General features: G+C 40.4%; 1 non-coding gene across 1 annotated transcript; it reads left to right on the top strand.

Moving 5' to 3' along the window:
* Nucleotides 1-6,971: 6,971 nt before the first annotated feature.
* TRNAS-GCU (transfer RNA serine (anticodon GCU)) lies at nucleotides 6,972-7,053 on the top strand. The gene has a single exon. It is a non-coding gene; the product is annotated as a tRNA-Ser (tRNA).
* Nucleotides 7,054-16,162: the final 9,109 nt, after the last annotated feature.

The following is a 16,162-nucleotide window of genomic DNA, read 5'->3' as shown; positions in this document are numbered from 1 at the left end:
AGAATGTAGACATGAAACTATAGACAAACTAAAGGAATAGAGGCGTTTTAGTTTCAATTGAAATTAGAGCAACACTTTTTTGTTGGGTACTAATCTGACCTAGCCGTCTCTCTGCTAGGGTTTCTCGAGGTTTCTTCCTTGATCAAATTTCAATACCTTCTGCCCCGATGGCTGGCACGGGTATTGGCTCAACGGCGTTGGCGCATGGCTCTGCACGGGTGTCGCTGGGTTCCGTGGGGCTTGAGGCTCTGAAGGTGGATCGTTGGTACATGGTGGGGCGTTTACTTGGACCCAAAGCCTTGTTTCCTGGGTTCAAAGGAACAATCTCTTTAATCTGGAGGATTCGTTCGGGGCTAACGATCCAAGATGTGGGGGATCGGTTTGTGCTTCATTTCGATCGAGAAGTTGATCGGAACAAAATATTGCATGGAGGCCCATGGTTCTATAAGAATACCATGCTTGTGCTGGGAGTGTACGATGGGTTAGGACCAGTGGCGGAAGTCCCTCTAAATCTTTTGGAGACTTAGGTCATTGTTAAGGGTTTACCACTGGTTCTTCAGAACAAGACAGCGCTAGGCGTCCCTCGGCAGTGTAATCTGTTAAGAAATGACTGAATGATGGTTTGATTCATTGATTCAACAATAATCTATACAACATATATACAAGTGGAGCACATGCTCATACAATAAAGCCGTGAAACATTCCTCAAAAACAGGTTTCCATGTTTAGTGGGATTCCATGTTTAGTGGGATTATAATATAATTCTCAATACTCCCCCTCAAGTTGGAGAGTGTAGATCGTGAACTCCCAACTTGTCTCTTAGTGTCAGAAATTGATCTTTCCCCAAAGCTTTTGTGAATATATCTGCTAGTTGGAAGCGTGTAGGTACATATGAGGGACGAACCATTCCAGCTTGCAGTTTTTCTCTGACTATGTGGCAATCAATGTCAATGTGCTTTGTACGTTCATGGAAAACAGGATTTTCCGCTATATGCAAAGCTGCCTGATTATCACAAAACAATGTTGTAGGATGCACTTGTGAAACTTTTAGATCATGCAGTATATAACGCAGCCATGTCAATTCTAAGCATGTATTAGCCATTGCCCTATATTCGGCTTCTGCTGATGATCTAGAGACATTTGTTTGTTTCTTAGATTTCCATGAGATGAGAGAATTTCCAAGGAAGACGCAATAACCTGTAACTGATCTCCTTGTCTCACGGCATCTTCCCCAATCAGAATCACAAAAGGCTTTTAGGTTAAGGTTGTTGTTGACAGAAAATAACAATCCTTGACCAGAAGTACCTTTAATGTATCTGAGGACTCGTATGGCAGCATCCCAATGAGGTTGTCGAGGCTGATGCATGAATTGACTCAATGTTCGAACAGGGTAAACTATATCCGGCCTTGTGACAGTAAGATAAATTAGTTTGCCGACCAGCCTTCTATATCTAGTTGGGTCTTTCAACAATGCTCCATCTGTAAGAGTGAGAGTTAAATTTTGTTCCATGGGAAAAGCATGCGGGCGAGCACCCAGAAGCCCTGAATCTTGCAAGATGTCAAGTGCGTATTTTCTTTGAGACATAAAAATGCCTTTCTTGGAACGTGAGAATTCAATGCCCAAGAAGTACTTTAAATCTCCAAGGTCTTTCATGCAGAAGCGTTTAAGAAGAAATGCCTTGAGTCGCTCCATTTCTTGAAGATCATTTCCTGAGAGGAGTATGTCATCAACATAGATAAGAACTGCAGTAAATGAGGTACCTTGTGCCTTTGTGAAAAGAGAATAATCTGCCTTTGATTGATGATAGCCAGCTTTCTGGATGGTATTTGAAAAGGTGGAAAACCAGTTTCGGGATGCTTGTTTGAGTCCATAAAGAGATTTGTAGAGCCGACATACAAGATTCTCCCCCTGTCGGCGAAGTCCAGGAGGAGGCTGCATGTATACTTCTTCATGTAATTCGCCATGGAGGAAAGCATTCTGAACATCCAATTGATGGATAAACCAATGACGGGAAGCAGCAACAGTAAGGAGGCATCTCAGAGTAGTGAGCTTGGCTGTTGGGGAGAATGTCTCTTGATAATCCACACCCTCAACTTGAGTGTAGCCTTTTGCAACAAGACGAGCCTTGTACCGCTCAATAGTGCCATCAGACTTGTACTTTATTTTGTAGACCCATTTGCAGCCTATCGGTTTATGACCATCAGGGAGAGGAACCATACGCCATGTATGGTTGTGTTGGAGTGCTTCCAACTCTGCATTCATTGCTTGTTGCCAATGTGGATCAAGGATAGCTTGAGCATAAGAGGTGGGCTCGGTGTGACCTGTAATGGTAGCGAGAAAGGAGCAATGTGCAGAAGAAAACCGAGAATAGGAAAGAAAATGAGACAGAGGATATTTGGTACCTGGTGTAGGACGAGGCCCTGAGGTAGAGCGAGTGACTTGGTTGGACATGTGGTAGTCTTTATGCCATGCTGGTGGTTTCGTAGAACGGGTGGAGCGACGAGGGGAGGGTATGAGTTGTGTAAGATCATCAAGTATGATGTCTTGGTCAGTTGGAGAAGGCTCAGTGGGTGTGGTCGTGGTGGTGCTAAGATCTGGAGCAGGTGAAGTGGCATGGTCTGATGGGTGTGAGCTGGTAGGTGAGATGTTAGTATCTGGAATGGTGGGCTGAACTGATGATGCAGGAGTAGTGTTTGGTGTGTGATAGTCTGGGTCAAGCATGGGAATCGAGTGTGGTGAATGTGAGATGTGTGGAAGAGAGAAAGGAAAGATGGTTTCAGAAAATTTGACATCACGGCTGACAAAGAATTTTTTGGTCTCCAAATTATAAAGTTTATAGCCTTTTTGACCAGTGGGGTAGCCAATAAAGACACAACGGTGAGCTCTGGAATCAAATTTTTGAGTAGGATGAACAACAGTTGCATATGCAAGACAACCAAAAACTTTTAAATGATCAAGGCAGGGGGGACGATTGTATAATATTTCAAAAGGTGTTTTGTTGGACAGCAATGGAGATGGAAGGCGGTTAATTAGGTAGACTGCTGTCAAAACACACTCCCCCCAAAAGGAAAGGGTTAGGTTGGATTGGAAAAGTAAAGCACGTGCTACAGTGATAATATGTCGATGTTTGCGTTCAACAACTCCATTCTGTTGTGGAGTGTAAACACAAGTATGTTGATACTCAATGCCATTTGTGTGAAAAAAATCTCTCATGGATAGAAATTCAGACCCATTATCGACCCTAATAGTTTTAATGTGTGCATGAAATTGAGTACGAACAAAAGCAACAAATGACTTTAAAAGAGATTGAGTGTTATGCTTATGGTGCATCAAAAAAACCCATGTGCATCTAGTAAAATCGTCCACAATGGTAAGGAAAAAATGTGCTCCGGAATGTGTGGGAACTTTGTGAGGACCCCATATATCACAATGTAATAAATCAAAAGGAGCATGAGTTGATATTGAACTTAAAGGAAATGGAAGTCTTGTTTGTTTAGCCATGGGACAAACACTACAATTATTATCAAAAGACACATTACTGGGGGATAGCAAGGGAGAAACTAATTTAAGACGAGAAGGAGATGGATGCCCAAGTCGCATATGCCACAAGGTGGAGGGATGTGAGACTTGATGTGTGGTAGGTCCTTTCAGCAACGGAGTCATGTAATAAAGACCACCACGTTGTTCACCCGAGCCAATCATCTTCCCCGTAGCCAAGTCCTGTAAGACACAGAAGGTGGGAAACAAAATAGCACAACAATTTAGAGCACTAGTGACTTTGCTGACAGACATGAGATTTAAACGAAAGGATGGTACACATAGGACCTTTTTTAAGGTGATATCAGAATTAAATGGGATGGTGCCAGTGTAAGTGATAGGAACCGCAGATCCATTGGGTAAATTAACAATGGGTAGTGATGTGAGATTTGCTTTAGTGAAAAGAGTGGGATCAGATGTGATGTGGTCTGTAGCTCCGCTATCCAAAATCCAAGGTTGAGTAAATGCAGAATTAATTGAAACATTATAAGAAGGAGATAGACCTGCAGCATTTGCAAAAGCGTCATTACCAGAAGCATTTTGTGTGGTCATCATAGAAATGGTCTGAGCCAATTGCAGAAGTTGCTCTGGTGAAAGCCTATGCAAAGGATTTGGTAAAGTTGCTGAAGTTGATGCCTGAGATTCTTGTGGAGGAAGGATAAGGCTTGTATCTGTTGCATTGGCGGCATGGAAGGAACCACTTGGGTTGCCTCCACGTTGCTGTTGTGATCTATTGTTTTGTCTGCTGCCTTGATTTCCACAATTTCTTTTATTTCTGCATCTATCATCGGTATGACCTCTCTTGTCACAAAATGTGCAATAGTATTTCAGAATTCGACATGTTTCAATGGTATGGCCATCTTTGTCGCAATGACTACAATGCTTGTTTGTGAAATTATTCAGGAAATTTGGTGAAAAATTACTTGCCCGATTCTGAACTGCAGCAGCTATAGAGAAGTTCTCAGTTGATCTTGATGTCACCTGTCGTTGTTTCTCATCTTGACTAACGATTGAGTAAGCTTGACGAACATTAGGCAATGGTGTCATCATGAGGATGTTGCTGCGAACACCATTATAGGTGTCATTAAGCCCCATAAGAAATTGCATCAGCCTATCTTCTTCTCTTTGTTTATTATGTGCTTCCATCTGACTGCAAGCTGGAAGATCTCGATATGTCTCTAATTCATCCCAGAGACCTTTGAGTTGTGTATAATAAGTCTGGACTGTCATGGTGTCTTGTGAGTGGGAGCCAATTGCTTTTTGAATTTGATAGACTGTTGGTGCATTATGTTGTGAAAATTGATGTTTGAAGTCATCCCATACCTGATGTGCGGTTTTTGCATGAATAACGCCTTTGGCAAGATCTGGTTCCACTGAGTTAGCAAGCCATGATAAAATCATACTATTGCATTGATTCCAGAGAGCGTATTCAGTTGGTTGTTCTGTTTGTGAAGGAGGCTTAACAGAACCGTTGATGAAGCCAACTTTATTCTTTGCTGTGAGGGCATGAAGTATAGATTTACTCCAGTCTGAATAATTGGCCCCGTTCAATTTTGATGAAACAAGTACGTGGCCGGGGTGATCTGATGGATGAATGTAATATGGATTTGATGCAACCATGATACTGCTGCCTGAAGGTTTCTCTTTTTCTGGTACGTTTGTATTTGTCATAATGGTTGTGTTGAGGGCTTGCTGGGATTTGAAAAATAGGAATCATGCACCAGGATGATGCTCTGATACCATGTTAAGAAATGACTGAATGATGGTTTGATTCATTGATTCAACAATAATCTATACAACATATATACAAGTGGAGCACATGCTCATACAATAAAGCCGTGAAACATTCCTCAAAAACAGGTTTCCATGTTTAGTGGGATTCCATGTTTAGTGGGATTATAATATAATTCTCAATATAATCCGATTTGACCAGACAGCCCTTAAACAGAAGGAAGAGGAGCACCGTATCCGCCTTGTACTTGATGTGCGTGATAGGGTCCAGGTTTGGATGGTGGTTGAGTTCTCGCCGACGGTGGCACCGGAATTGACGCTGGTGTACAAGAAGCTAAAGGGGTTTTGCTGTAACTGTGGGTTTTTCATACATGATGCTGCAGGATGTGATTCTCTGCTGGTGAAGGAAAAAGAAGAGATCTGCGCGCAAATCTCGGCGGCAGCTATGGCTGGGCTCTCTCTAACATCAGGAAGTCACGGTATTGGGGAGGACAGCGGTGGGGAGATGTCAGGCAGTAGCAAGGGACTGGTAGAGGCCGTGTTGCCTTTGGTGGGTGATGTGGTGATATCGGAACCTATAGGAGCTGAGGTGGGGGGAGTCCAAGTGCCACTGGAAGTCCATGCATCACTGACCTCCAATATTCTTGGAGCCACAGGTCCAGTTGCGAAGGCCTTTGCAGGCTAGGGTTTAATATGGCTGAGTTTCTAAAGAATTGGGTTGTGCAGCCTAACACGAGTAAGGGGTTTGGGACTGGCTCTAGGGGAGGTATCACCGTTGGTGATGTCTCGACCATTGCGCTCGAGTGGTGGTAACGAAGTGATGGTTTTGCATGATCCTCGTGTGCAGCCTTTACTTGGGGCTAAAAGGAAGGCAATGGATATTCTGGGTAGAGTTGGCTAGAGATATGTCAACCCCTCTACTCCCCTGCTCAAGGTGGATGATGAAATGCAGTTGGTGCTCCAACATAAGAATAGTAAGCTCGTGGTTTCTCCACGGAAGAAGAAAGTGGGGCGCCCTAAGGGGAGTACGAATAAGCCCAAGTGTGCTAGAATTCTGGATAAGGAGTTGCAAGGCAATTAAGAAGCAGAGGAAATGAAAAGCACGTGAGGAAGGTGAGGGTGCTTTATCCCCATCTGTAGCTACTGAAGCCTTGAACCAGGAGGATGGGACTTCGGAGCAAATGGGAGAGGGTCTAATAAATGGGGGTGCTATGGCATCCTCATTCACTAGTACTATTTAGTTTTTGTTTTGGGTCGCAGAACCGGCTACTCGGTTGGAACTTTTATTTTATTAGCTTCTCGGTAGTTAGGTTTTGTTAGAATAATGGTGCGTAACTTCTTAAAAGGTGGGTGTACTTTGGATTGCGGAGTTTTCTGTTTGTCTAGAGTAGGTTCTCTGTAAGTCTTAAAGGACGATGATTTATTGTCGACTCCATTGGGGTGTGTCGTTTGGTACTGCTTGTTGAATTATAAAATCGGGTTGACCTCTTTCGATTTAAAAAAAAAATGAATATCTTTTCAGAAAGTAAATAAATAAATGAAATGAGTAAAGATCTAAAGCGCCTTTTACGCGAAGTTTGTTTCTCGCATTGTAGTTTCATTTTGTAGAAAAGTGGGATGTGATTTTATTGTTTAAAAAAAGTGGTTAGCAAATATGGATGTTATAAATATATATCTTGTGGGCAAGAAGGTGAACATCAAAGACGCTTTGGCCGAGTGGTTAAGGCGTGTGCCTGCTAAGTACATGGGGTTTCCCCGCGAGAGTTCGAATCTCTCAGGCGTCGAATCTTTTTTGACATTTTTTTTTTGTTTTTCCATGGGCTCAAACAGACTCCTTGCAATGGGCTTTAATGGCCCAAGAGTAGCTGTGGTCGCACCACAACGGCACGACCCATTGATAAATGGCCTAGACAAATATTTATTTCTCAACTCAATTCTTTTACTTTGGGATTCATAAGCCATCCCACTCCTTCAATTTACACCATCTCTAATTGGTAATTTCGATCATTGATATATTAGTACCATAAATATACACCTTATATCAATCAGGCCGTCAATCAGTATTAATTATCTAGCTAAATGAATCTTTGATGTGCTTACTGCCTAGGATTATATCAATATTATTGCATGTACATTATAGGTACATGCAGGTATGTACATTATGTCGTTTGATCATAATCATCTTGCATGGAATAATGGAATTATTCTGTACGTATGTAGCAAGCTTTGATTAGCATACATGATCAATTTCGAGGTAATGATGTAGTAATATCGATCTTATCCAACTAATTATTCATGAATTATGTGCTCATTAATTGTCATCGAATAATTACATGCATTATAATCACGACTCAGAAGAAAATATTTAATATTACCATACATGGACGAAGAACCCTAGACCACCAATGCTATAAATACCGAGCTTTGTGTTCAACATGGATGAAACATATAACCAAAGTTCATAGCTAAAACATAGAGAGTTAGAGTAGTTGTTAGCCATGGCATTCGCAACAAACAGTAGGTTTTCCATGTTCATGCTACTAGTACTACTCGTGCTAGCAGCAGCAGCTCTTGCTCATAATCAAGGTGATGATCATGCAACGCCTTCGATTCAGTCTCCAAATCCACCATCACCATCATCAGATGGTTCGGGTTCTGCTAAGCCGGAGGGTTTAATCGACGTAGGTCTATGTGCCATTCAATGTGGTGCTAGGTGTTTTGGTCGTAAGGCATCCCTAATTTCATCACCTGATAAGCTTCACTTTCCCAAAATTCATTTGGGTAGGGCTATTTGTTTTAGTAAATGTATGCTCGAGTGCACCATTAACAACGCGAATGTGAAGCCAGAACTCTATTATTGTACACTTGGATGTGCTTATAAGTCTGCTGCTAAAACAAAATTAAGTGGTTCAGGTATGTATTGCAATTTTCATTATACTTTGAGATGTATTCTCATAAAGTTTATTATCCTAAAGTTAAGTTTGTGATATATTTATGTTGGATGCAGATGCTGATGTTGGGAACAACTATTTGGGTTCTTGCTACAACAAGTGCGAGAAGAACTATCAAGGTTGAAAGCTTTGGTGATCGAGTAGTCGTAGTTTGTTTAATTTCAGATAATAACTAGTTTGTTACAATAAGTAGTAGTGACAACTGACAAGCGTGATAAACCCCCCAATTCGATGTCTACCTAGTAGTTAGTTTTGGTCAATAATATTCATCTTTGTTATGAATTAATCAATAATATTAATGTCATTAATTTTAATTTTATTCTCATGTACGTATGTGTTATATATAGTGTTCTCCCATCCCTACTTAACATAAATCTCTAACCAGATCCATATGTTTGACATCAACATCTGAGCATTTCTGTAACACCCCAATCCGGATTTCTAAAGGGAATATAGAACATGAAAACGCGAACTGGAGTCAATTCTTCACTTTATCTCAACACAGAAATTTGTATGAAGAACCATTAGTTTTACCTTGATTTGGGAAGATCCAGTCGTTGGATTTTCATAAAATTTGAACACAGTTTAGAAAACACAATACTGAGCAACTTTCATGAATAAGTCAGGATAACCTGAGTACCAAAAGATTGAGCGTTTAGCCGTCAAAGTCAGCTGACGAGCAGAGTTCCGTGAAATTCAAGCTTGGCAATCTGGGGGACGTCGAAAAATGGCCAAAGTCAGAAGGCCGATAGGGTTTTGGGTGAGAAGTGTCGCGTTCCGTAAACCCCATCGTCACCTCCATCCCTCCCCCTACAAAAACGAAGAAGAGGGTTCGAACAACCAAAAGCTAGATCCTCTCCATCCAGAGAGAGCTCCCAAGGGTTCCAGACACCGACAGAGAGATGGAGGCGGTGAGTTGTTTTTTTTTTTTTTTTTTCTTTCTCGTTCTTTATCTTCGTCCATTTGTCATCTATATTTGCTATGTGTCAACATGTACATTTGCTATGTGTCAGCAGAAAATTAATAGGCTTAGAAGCCTAATCATATAGCATATACGAAGATAGAATTCAATTCGAATTCCAAATCAATAGTAGTCAATTATTAACTAAAAAAAATAACTAACTCAAACATTTAATTCTTTATGCGTTTTTTTTTTTTTTTTTTTGGGTACCGGGTATTACAAACTCCCCCCGTTTAAAAATTTCGTCCTCGAAATTTATAGTAGCAGTTGATAAATAATCGCCTCAAAACATCAATTCCGTATTATCTCAAAAGAATGCATCTTACCACACGTAATGTGGCATGTATATCCCACTTTAGATGAGGTACAACAGCCGTTAATTCATTATCGAAGGACAATTGAGATTGTCTACATATCAAACCCATCTTCCTTTAAACAATTATACTATTGGAGCTAAGGTTGACCAAATTTATTGACCCTTCATTTTATTGTTGTCACGCCCCTGATTTTTAACAACAATAAAAATCGATATATATAATCCCATAATTATACATGCGTGAATGTTCAGTCATCAATACAAATACCTGGAACATCTTTCCCTTAAAACAAGTACTTACTGATACACTGAACCATCCAAGTTAATATACACTCGCTCCACAGAGTTATATATTACAAAAATTTACGAATTTAAATTGTCATCACAAAATAAAACGTAAATGCTCCTCAGAGCTTACTGCATAGCGGAAATCATATATTGGCAAAGCCAACAAAAATTGCTTCCTACCCGTTCTGCTGCCAACAAGCTCCTTCAGCTTCAGCCACGATTTTCCTGACCTGCAGGATTAGCCCCTACACCATTGAATGGTGCACCGGGGTTGCCAAACAACAAACCCGGTAAGCTTCTTCAAGCTCGTATGAGTAACTCATGAACATCAATCAACAACTCACGTCAATCTACTTAAGGAACATGCCACCATGATTTCCTTCTAACATTCCATATCCTTTCCATAGAAAGGACAACATGAGTCACCGCTATGACCATGCCCTATTTGCTAACTTAACCATCAAGTAGCAATTCAAGTCTCATCTAGACAATTAAAGAAGAATGCCATCAGAACTCTCCTTTAAGCTGCATACCTATGAGTCTCAAGCAACCTCGACCGTTACTCCCATAAGCTATCATGACAGACAGACTAGAGCTCTATTGAAATCGTAATCACTCGTCCTACCAAGGACGTGATTACCAATTTCCTGCCTTGGTCACCATCTGCGACCTGTCACCATCTGTGACATATGATTTCAGACCCCGTCTGATCATGAAATCAAACATCAAGGTCGCCATCTGCAACCTGTCACCATCTGTGACCTATGACCTTCAGACCCCGTCCGGTCTCAAAGTCGAACGTTAAGTAAGTCACACCTGACCTAAAACGTTACTAACATCTAATCTCGGCTTTCCTTATCCCTGCTCACCATCTGTGACTCTTGGTACAAAGACCAATACATTTAAATGAGTCACGCTTGACTCAAAAATGTAACATCAAACATCAATATATTTCAACAATAGAAAACATCTTTTTCCACAATATTGTTTCCATGAAAGTCATATTCAACAATAATATAAGCATCATCATGCATATTATTCATCAAATACCATCCACAAGAATATATATATTTCACGTAAATATATATATACGTAGTCATTCGCTCAGGAATGCCTACTAATACCAACTATAGTTTGCAGTTAAATAATTAACGCCAAAACAATAATGGTACTTCTTGTTCATAAAGATCCTTGTGAGATTTACTCACCTTGAATTCCCGCTGCGTCTTCAACCAAGAACAAAACGGTCAATCCGCCAATTAACCGTCCAAATACTTCGTCAAGTACCTAATCACAACGGTATCCACTTAGTAACGATTCACATTTGATTTAAATCCGAAACCCCTGTTTTGGACTAAAATCCCCAAAGTGGCGCCAATCGAGGCAAAACCACATCCGAGACCTCCCAAGGTCACCGGAACACTTCCATGATCGATGTGTCCAAACCACAAGTCGATCGGATACTCAAATCCTCACGGATCGAATAAATTTATCGATATGAAACGATAAAAATCATAACAAATTCATTCGAACTCCAAAACTTGCATATTATATATCGAAACGCTCGTATCAACGAGTAGAAGACATATAATACCAGAAACTGTCTCATACATGGACGGAACACCTCCGGAACGCCGCCACAGACGGAGGCGCACCGCCGCCGACCAAAACTCAATATTTCACAAAACTCCCAACATCAAAAAGCTTCATCTAAGCATGCTTGTGCCAACACATAACTAGCTCGAAGTCAGAAAACAACCATAAGGGATCGAAAACTACCTCACAAGCCGTGAACAGTAAACCCAACTGAGTTGATCGAGTTTTCACGTGTATCCTTCCAAACAACCACCACAGCTCGCACAAGGAGGCTGCTGCGAACTCCCCAGGCCAAGGTTGAAGCGCCGCCGACGTCGGAGCTGCGTTTTCCGGTCGGGTTGAAAAACCACGAACTGCACCGCCTTGCTGCGCTTCCTCCACCGAAAATCGTCGCTCGAGGTCACCACAGAGACGACCGGAGCAAGAAGGCGAGTCGTTCTGTGCAGGTTTCGCCGGTAGAGATCGCCGGAGAATGGAGTTCCGGCCGGGTCGGAACACCGGGTTCGGGTCGGGTCAGCAGGATATTTTCGTTTCTGAAGAGGCCGACCGAGAGAGAAGAGAGAGAGAGGAGAGGGCTTTCCGGAAAAGGAAAAGGAAAAATGAAATAAAATTCTGATTTTCCATATTTATACTAAAACGGAAACTTCTTCCGATAGCCATAACTTCCTCATACGAACTCCGATTCCCACGTTCCGCATGTCCACGAACTCGTATCGACGCGCTCTACAACTTTTGTGAAGGAAGTTTTCCAAGAATCCCAATATATAAAAAGTCAAACTTCACACGACCTCCTAAACTGTGAAATTCAAATATTTATACATACGAAAACCATTCCACTTCACAAACAATCTACGAATAAAGCACAATAATAATTATTCGTACGACTGGTCCATTATTAATTACCAAAATTAAATAACAGAAATCCAGGTCATCACAATTGTAACTCTCACAACTGCCATTTTCTTTTAAATTGTTTTTGAGTTTATGAATGTACTGAAGCAAAAAAAATTCTTTCGATTCCAATCCGCACCAATTTATCAATCCATTCCCAGATACGAACATACTTGCCAATTGAACAGACGACAGACAAATACGATCCAACATGCCATCAAGAGCTATGTTCTACTAATACAGCACCATCTCCATGGCATTTTACTAAACCAATGAATTCAACTTGAATGCAATCACTCCTACAGAGTTGAATCCGCCAACAAATATATATCCCCAATAATAAAATATGGATTGTCTTTTCAATTGCATTACTCAATCTCTTCCCAAAACTGTGGAATCCAATACCAATACTTAAGCAAATTTGCTCAAGTTTAACAGATTATTCCAGAGTTCGCAATTCAAATTGACCATACCTTGTCTTTGTACCATAAAGCCACAAATAGTTGACCGTACCTGGTCTTGCAATTCAAACCAACTATTGCCATCCATAGTCACAGATTCATTTTCATCATCAAATTCCTTTTTCTTTTTCTCCTGGTTAGAGCCCATTTGATATGCTATAGCAGCGTAAACTCGAATTATCAAACATATAACATACTTGGACGAAATGATTGTCCCCATCGTTCTGCTCCAATCAAATTTACAAACCTTTTACTTCCTCTCAATTTCACAACTTAAAAACAGATTCCAGTGCATTTGAATTAGCAAGTTATACCAACTTTTTCCTGGACTTTGGTAATAAACTTGTCAGGTTTTTAAAACAATCGAAATATAAGTGAGAACACTGCCAGATAACAATGTTCATCATAAGTTCATAGCAACCACATTTGCATCAAGCATTAGATACATTTAAAACAAACCGTCAATAGTCCAGAAATCGACCTGATCACGTATAATTCTCAAAACCGAACCGATCATATGTGTTTCTCAACCAGAAAGTGCATTATGTTCTTTCTTTTCCTCTTTTCCCCGGTTAGGCCCATTGCTCGTATTAAGGCCACCGAGCACACCCCGTACTAAGCGGATTCCCGATTGGGTTTGGGGTCTTTCACCCTAGGGAGGCACAATCCCTACTTAATTATCCGCTCGAATCCACGAGCCCCAATCAGGTTTAGGGTCTTTCACCCAAGGGAACTCGATCCCTCCTTAATTATGTCCCGGGCCTAACCGGATTCAAATCATTAAATCTCCAATCATTCTTTACATTCATTTAAGGGTTAAATACTTGTTACTCCTCAAACTTTTTCCCGAAAAACAGTTTAGTCCCTCACCTTTTAAATTAAATTGGATAGTCCTTATTCTCTCTGATTCTCACACAACAGGTCCATAATAGGTCTAAAATGACTATTATACCCCTCACTTCCTCTTTTTTATTATTATTATTTTTTTTTACTCTCTCTCTCTCTTTTTCTCTTTTTTTTTTCTTTTAGTTTTTTTGGTTCTCTCTCCCCCCCTCTTCTTCTTCCTCTTCTCCCTCCGCAGCGACTGCCATTCACGGATCCGTACTACCCATTCACCATGCCTATCTCTCACCAGCGCCTGTTCCTCTCCCAAAGCCCCCAATTGTCCACCCAAACAACGCCGCACTCCTCTTCGACCTCAGTATCATACCCCTCTCCACCGTAATCCTCCACACCCCTTCCTCGGCATCACCCAGTCCCACCACTACGCCTTCCTCACCGCCAAACCACCACCACCACCTCAATTAGGTCGTTGGGCTTGGATTTTGATTGGCCCAAGGTTTCGATTCTCCGGCTTCCAATTATGTGGCATGATACTAGATCGAACACTCTCGGAAGCTCTGGGGCTCATTTCCGAGGAGATAGTTCGCCGGAGTGGATGTTGGGTCTACCGTCAGATCTTCTCCCCAGCTGGGTTTTGCTAGAAACTGAACTAGAAGAGCTCGAATTGGAGCTGGAAGTTGTGGCACTTTGATTTGATCTTCTTGTCAATTTTAGAATTTGAAATCCAATTCAATCGCATTCTCTTCATCGTCACCGCCCCTTTGATTTGATCTTCTTGTTTCCTAAATTGAAGCTCACATCGCCGTTCTGGTTTTGATCATCTGTCTCAGTCGAATGTGTGAGTCGATTGAGACGGTGGCAGCGGGCTGGTTGCCGATCTCACCTAACCGGAAGAGAGAACACAAATTGGTAGCCGTAGATGGATTTATAGCCCTTTTCGAACCCTAATTCTTGATCGAGAAAATTGAATACCCAGATGGCAATTTTGACTGAAAAGAAGGCAAAGTTGAATACCCAGATGATGAATTTGACTGAAAGAAGGCTGAGATTTTGATCGGCTTGTTGCTTGGAGTGCAGAGAGAGAGAGAAAGCTAAGAGAGAGAAGCAGAAAAATAAGAAATAAAAAGATAGAGAAATATAGAAAAAGAGAGAAAATAATTAAAATAAATAGAAAAAAGATGAAGTGAGGGGTATAATAGACATTTTGGACTTATCGTGTGAGAATTAAAGAGAATAAGGACTATCCAGTTTAATTTAAAAAGTGAGGGACTAAACTGTTTTTCGGGGAAAAGTTTGAGGAGTAACAAGCATTTAATCCTTCATTTAAATTCTGCCATTGTTTTCAACTCATTCGATAGCAAGGTATAAATGAATAAAAGAACATACCTACAACTGTACAAGTGGTATAGGAACAAAGAAGAGGAATTTACCTGAATATGTCTGCTTCCCAGAGACTGCTGCATCCTTCTCAAGCTTCCACTTCCACATACTCACTCATTACATATAATTTACATATACAAATTCATAAACAAACGTTACATTGGTATGGCTACATGTACAAGAGGCAGCGTCGTAAACTTCCAGAAACTAACACATGAAGACTACCCTATATACATCAGTGAGGAGAACAAGCACTTTACAAGAACAGTCCATCCCAACTAATACTTCAACCTATCCTTTGCATTACCTGCAATCATTAACTACCATGTAGTTCCACAAAAACTAAATGAGTCAGTTCATGTAAGAACAATACTTCAATAAGAAACACACACCTTTCACTCTAATCCTGTATTGATTCTTCAATTATAGCATGCTAGAAGATTAATCTTCCAAAAGAGGATAACTTTGAGTAATTAACCAAAATAGTTGGACAGAAACAGACCAGAACAATAAAGTATGATGATTGCAAAATATTCTGTTAAGTCTGACATGAACAAGAAGTTTCATCTCCATAACCATGTTAGCCAAATTGCAAAGCAAAATAAGAACTCCAGTAACCATTTAACAAGTATAATCAAAATAAGTTCAAGTTCAAAATAAGTTAGTAAATCCTAACAATTCTGAACTTAGTTTTCCAAATGCACAATCCATGGGTAAGTAATCTCTCTCAACTTGAGCAACTTAAGAACCAATTACCTAAGTTTCTCCAACTATGAATGTATGATCAGTCTGAAATGGTATCAACTAATTCCAATACATAATTCAACAGAAATGTTCAAATGCAAGTTATAAGTAAATTTCAGGGAATCAAACTCCCAAACTTGATAGCAATTAATAACTGAATCCATTTAAGGTTCTCAACATCTATACACGACCCAGACAAATTGCAGATAAGTTTGACCATGGATAACAAATAGCAAAATTAGCAAATAAAGACAATTTACAAATCAAAGTATCTAGCAAAATACCTTCTGCACAAACCAAGGTCAGAAGACCATTAACAACTAGTAATATTACTAAAGTTTGCTAACCCCAAATTGAAATTGAAGTAGTATTTTCAAGAAAGATATACCATACAAAAGACTTTTTCTAAAGCTGTATATTCGTCAAGTTTAGCAGCATATACTGTTGGAGATATTGTTATAG

The sequence above is a fragment of the Rosa rugosa genome, chromosome 1 (genome assembly GCF_958449725.1).
Source record: "Rosa rugosa chromosome 1, drRosRugo1.1, whole genome shotgun sequence".
Taxonomy (NCBI): Eukaryota; Viridiplantae; Streptophyta; class Magnoliopsida; order Rosales; family Rosaceae; genus Rosa; species Rosa rugosa.
The sequence above is the reverse complement of the archived record's forward strand: the minus strand, read 5'-3'. Positions and strand labels throughout refer to the sequence as shown.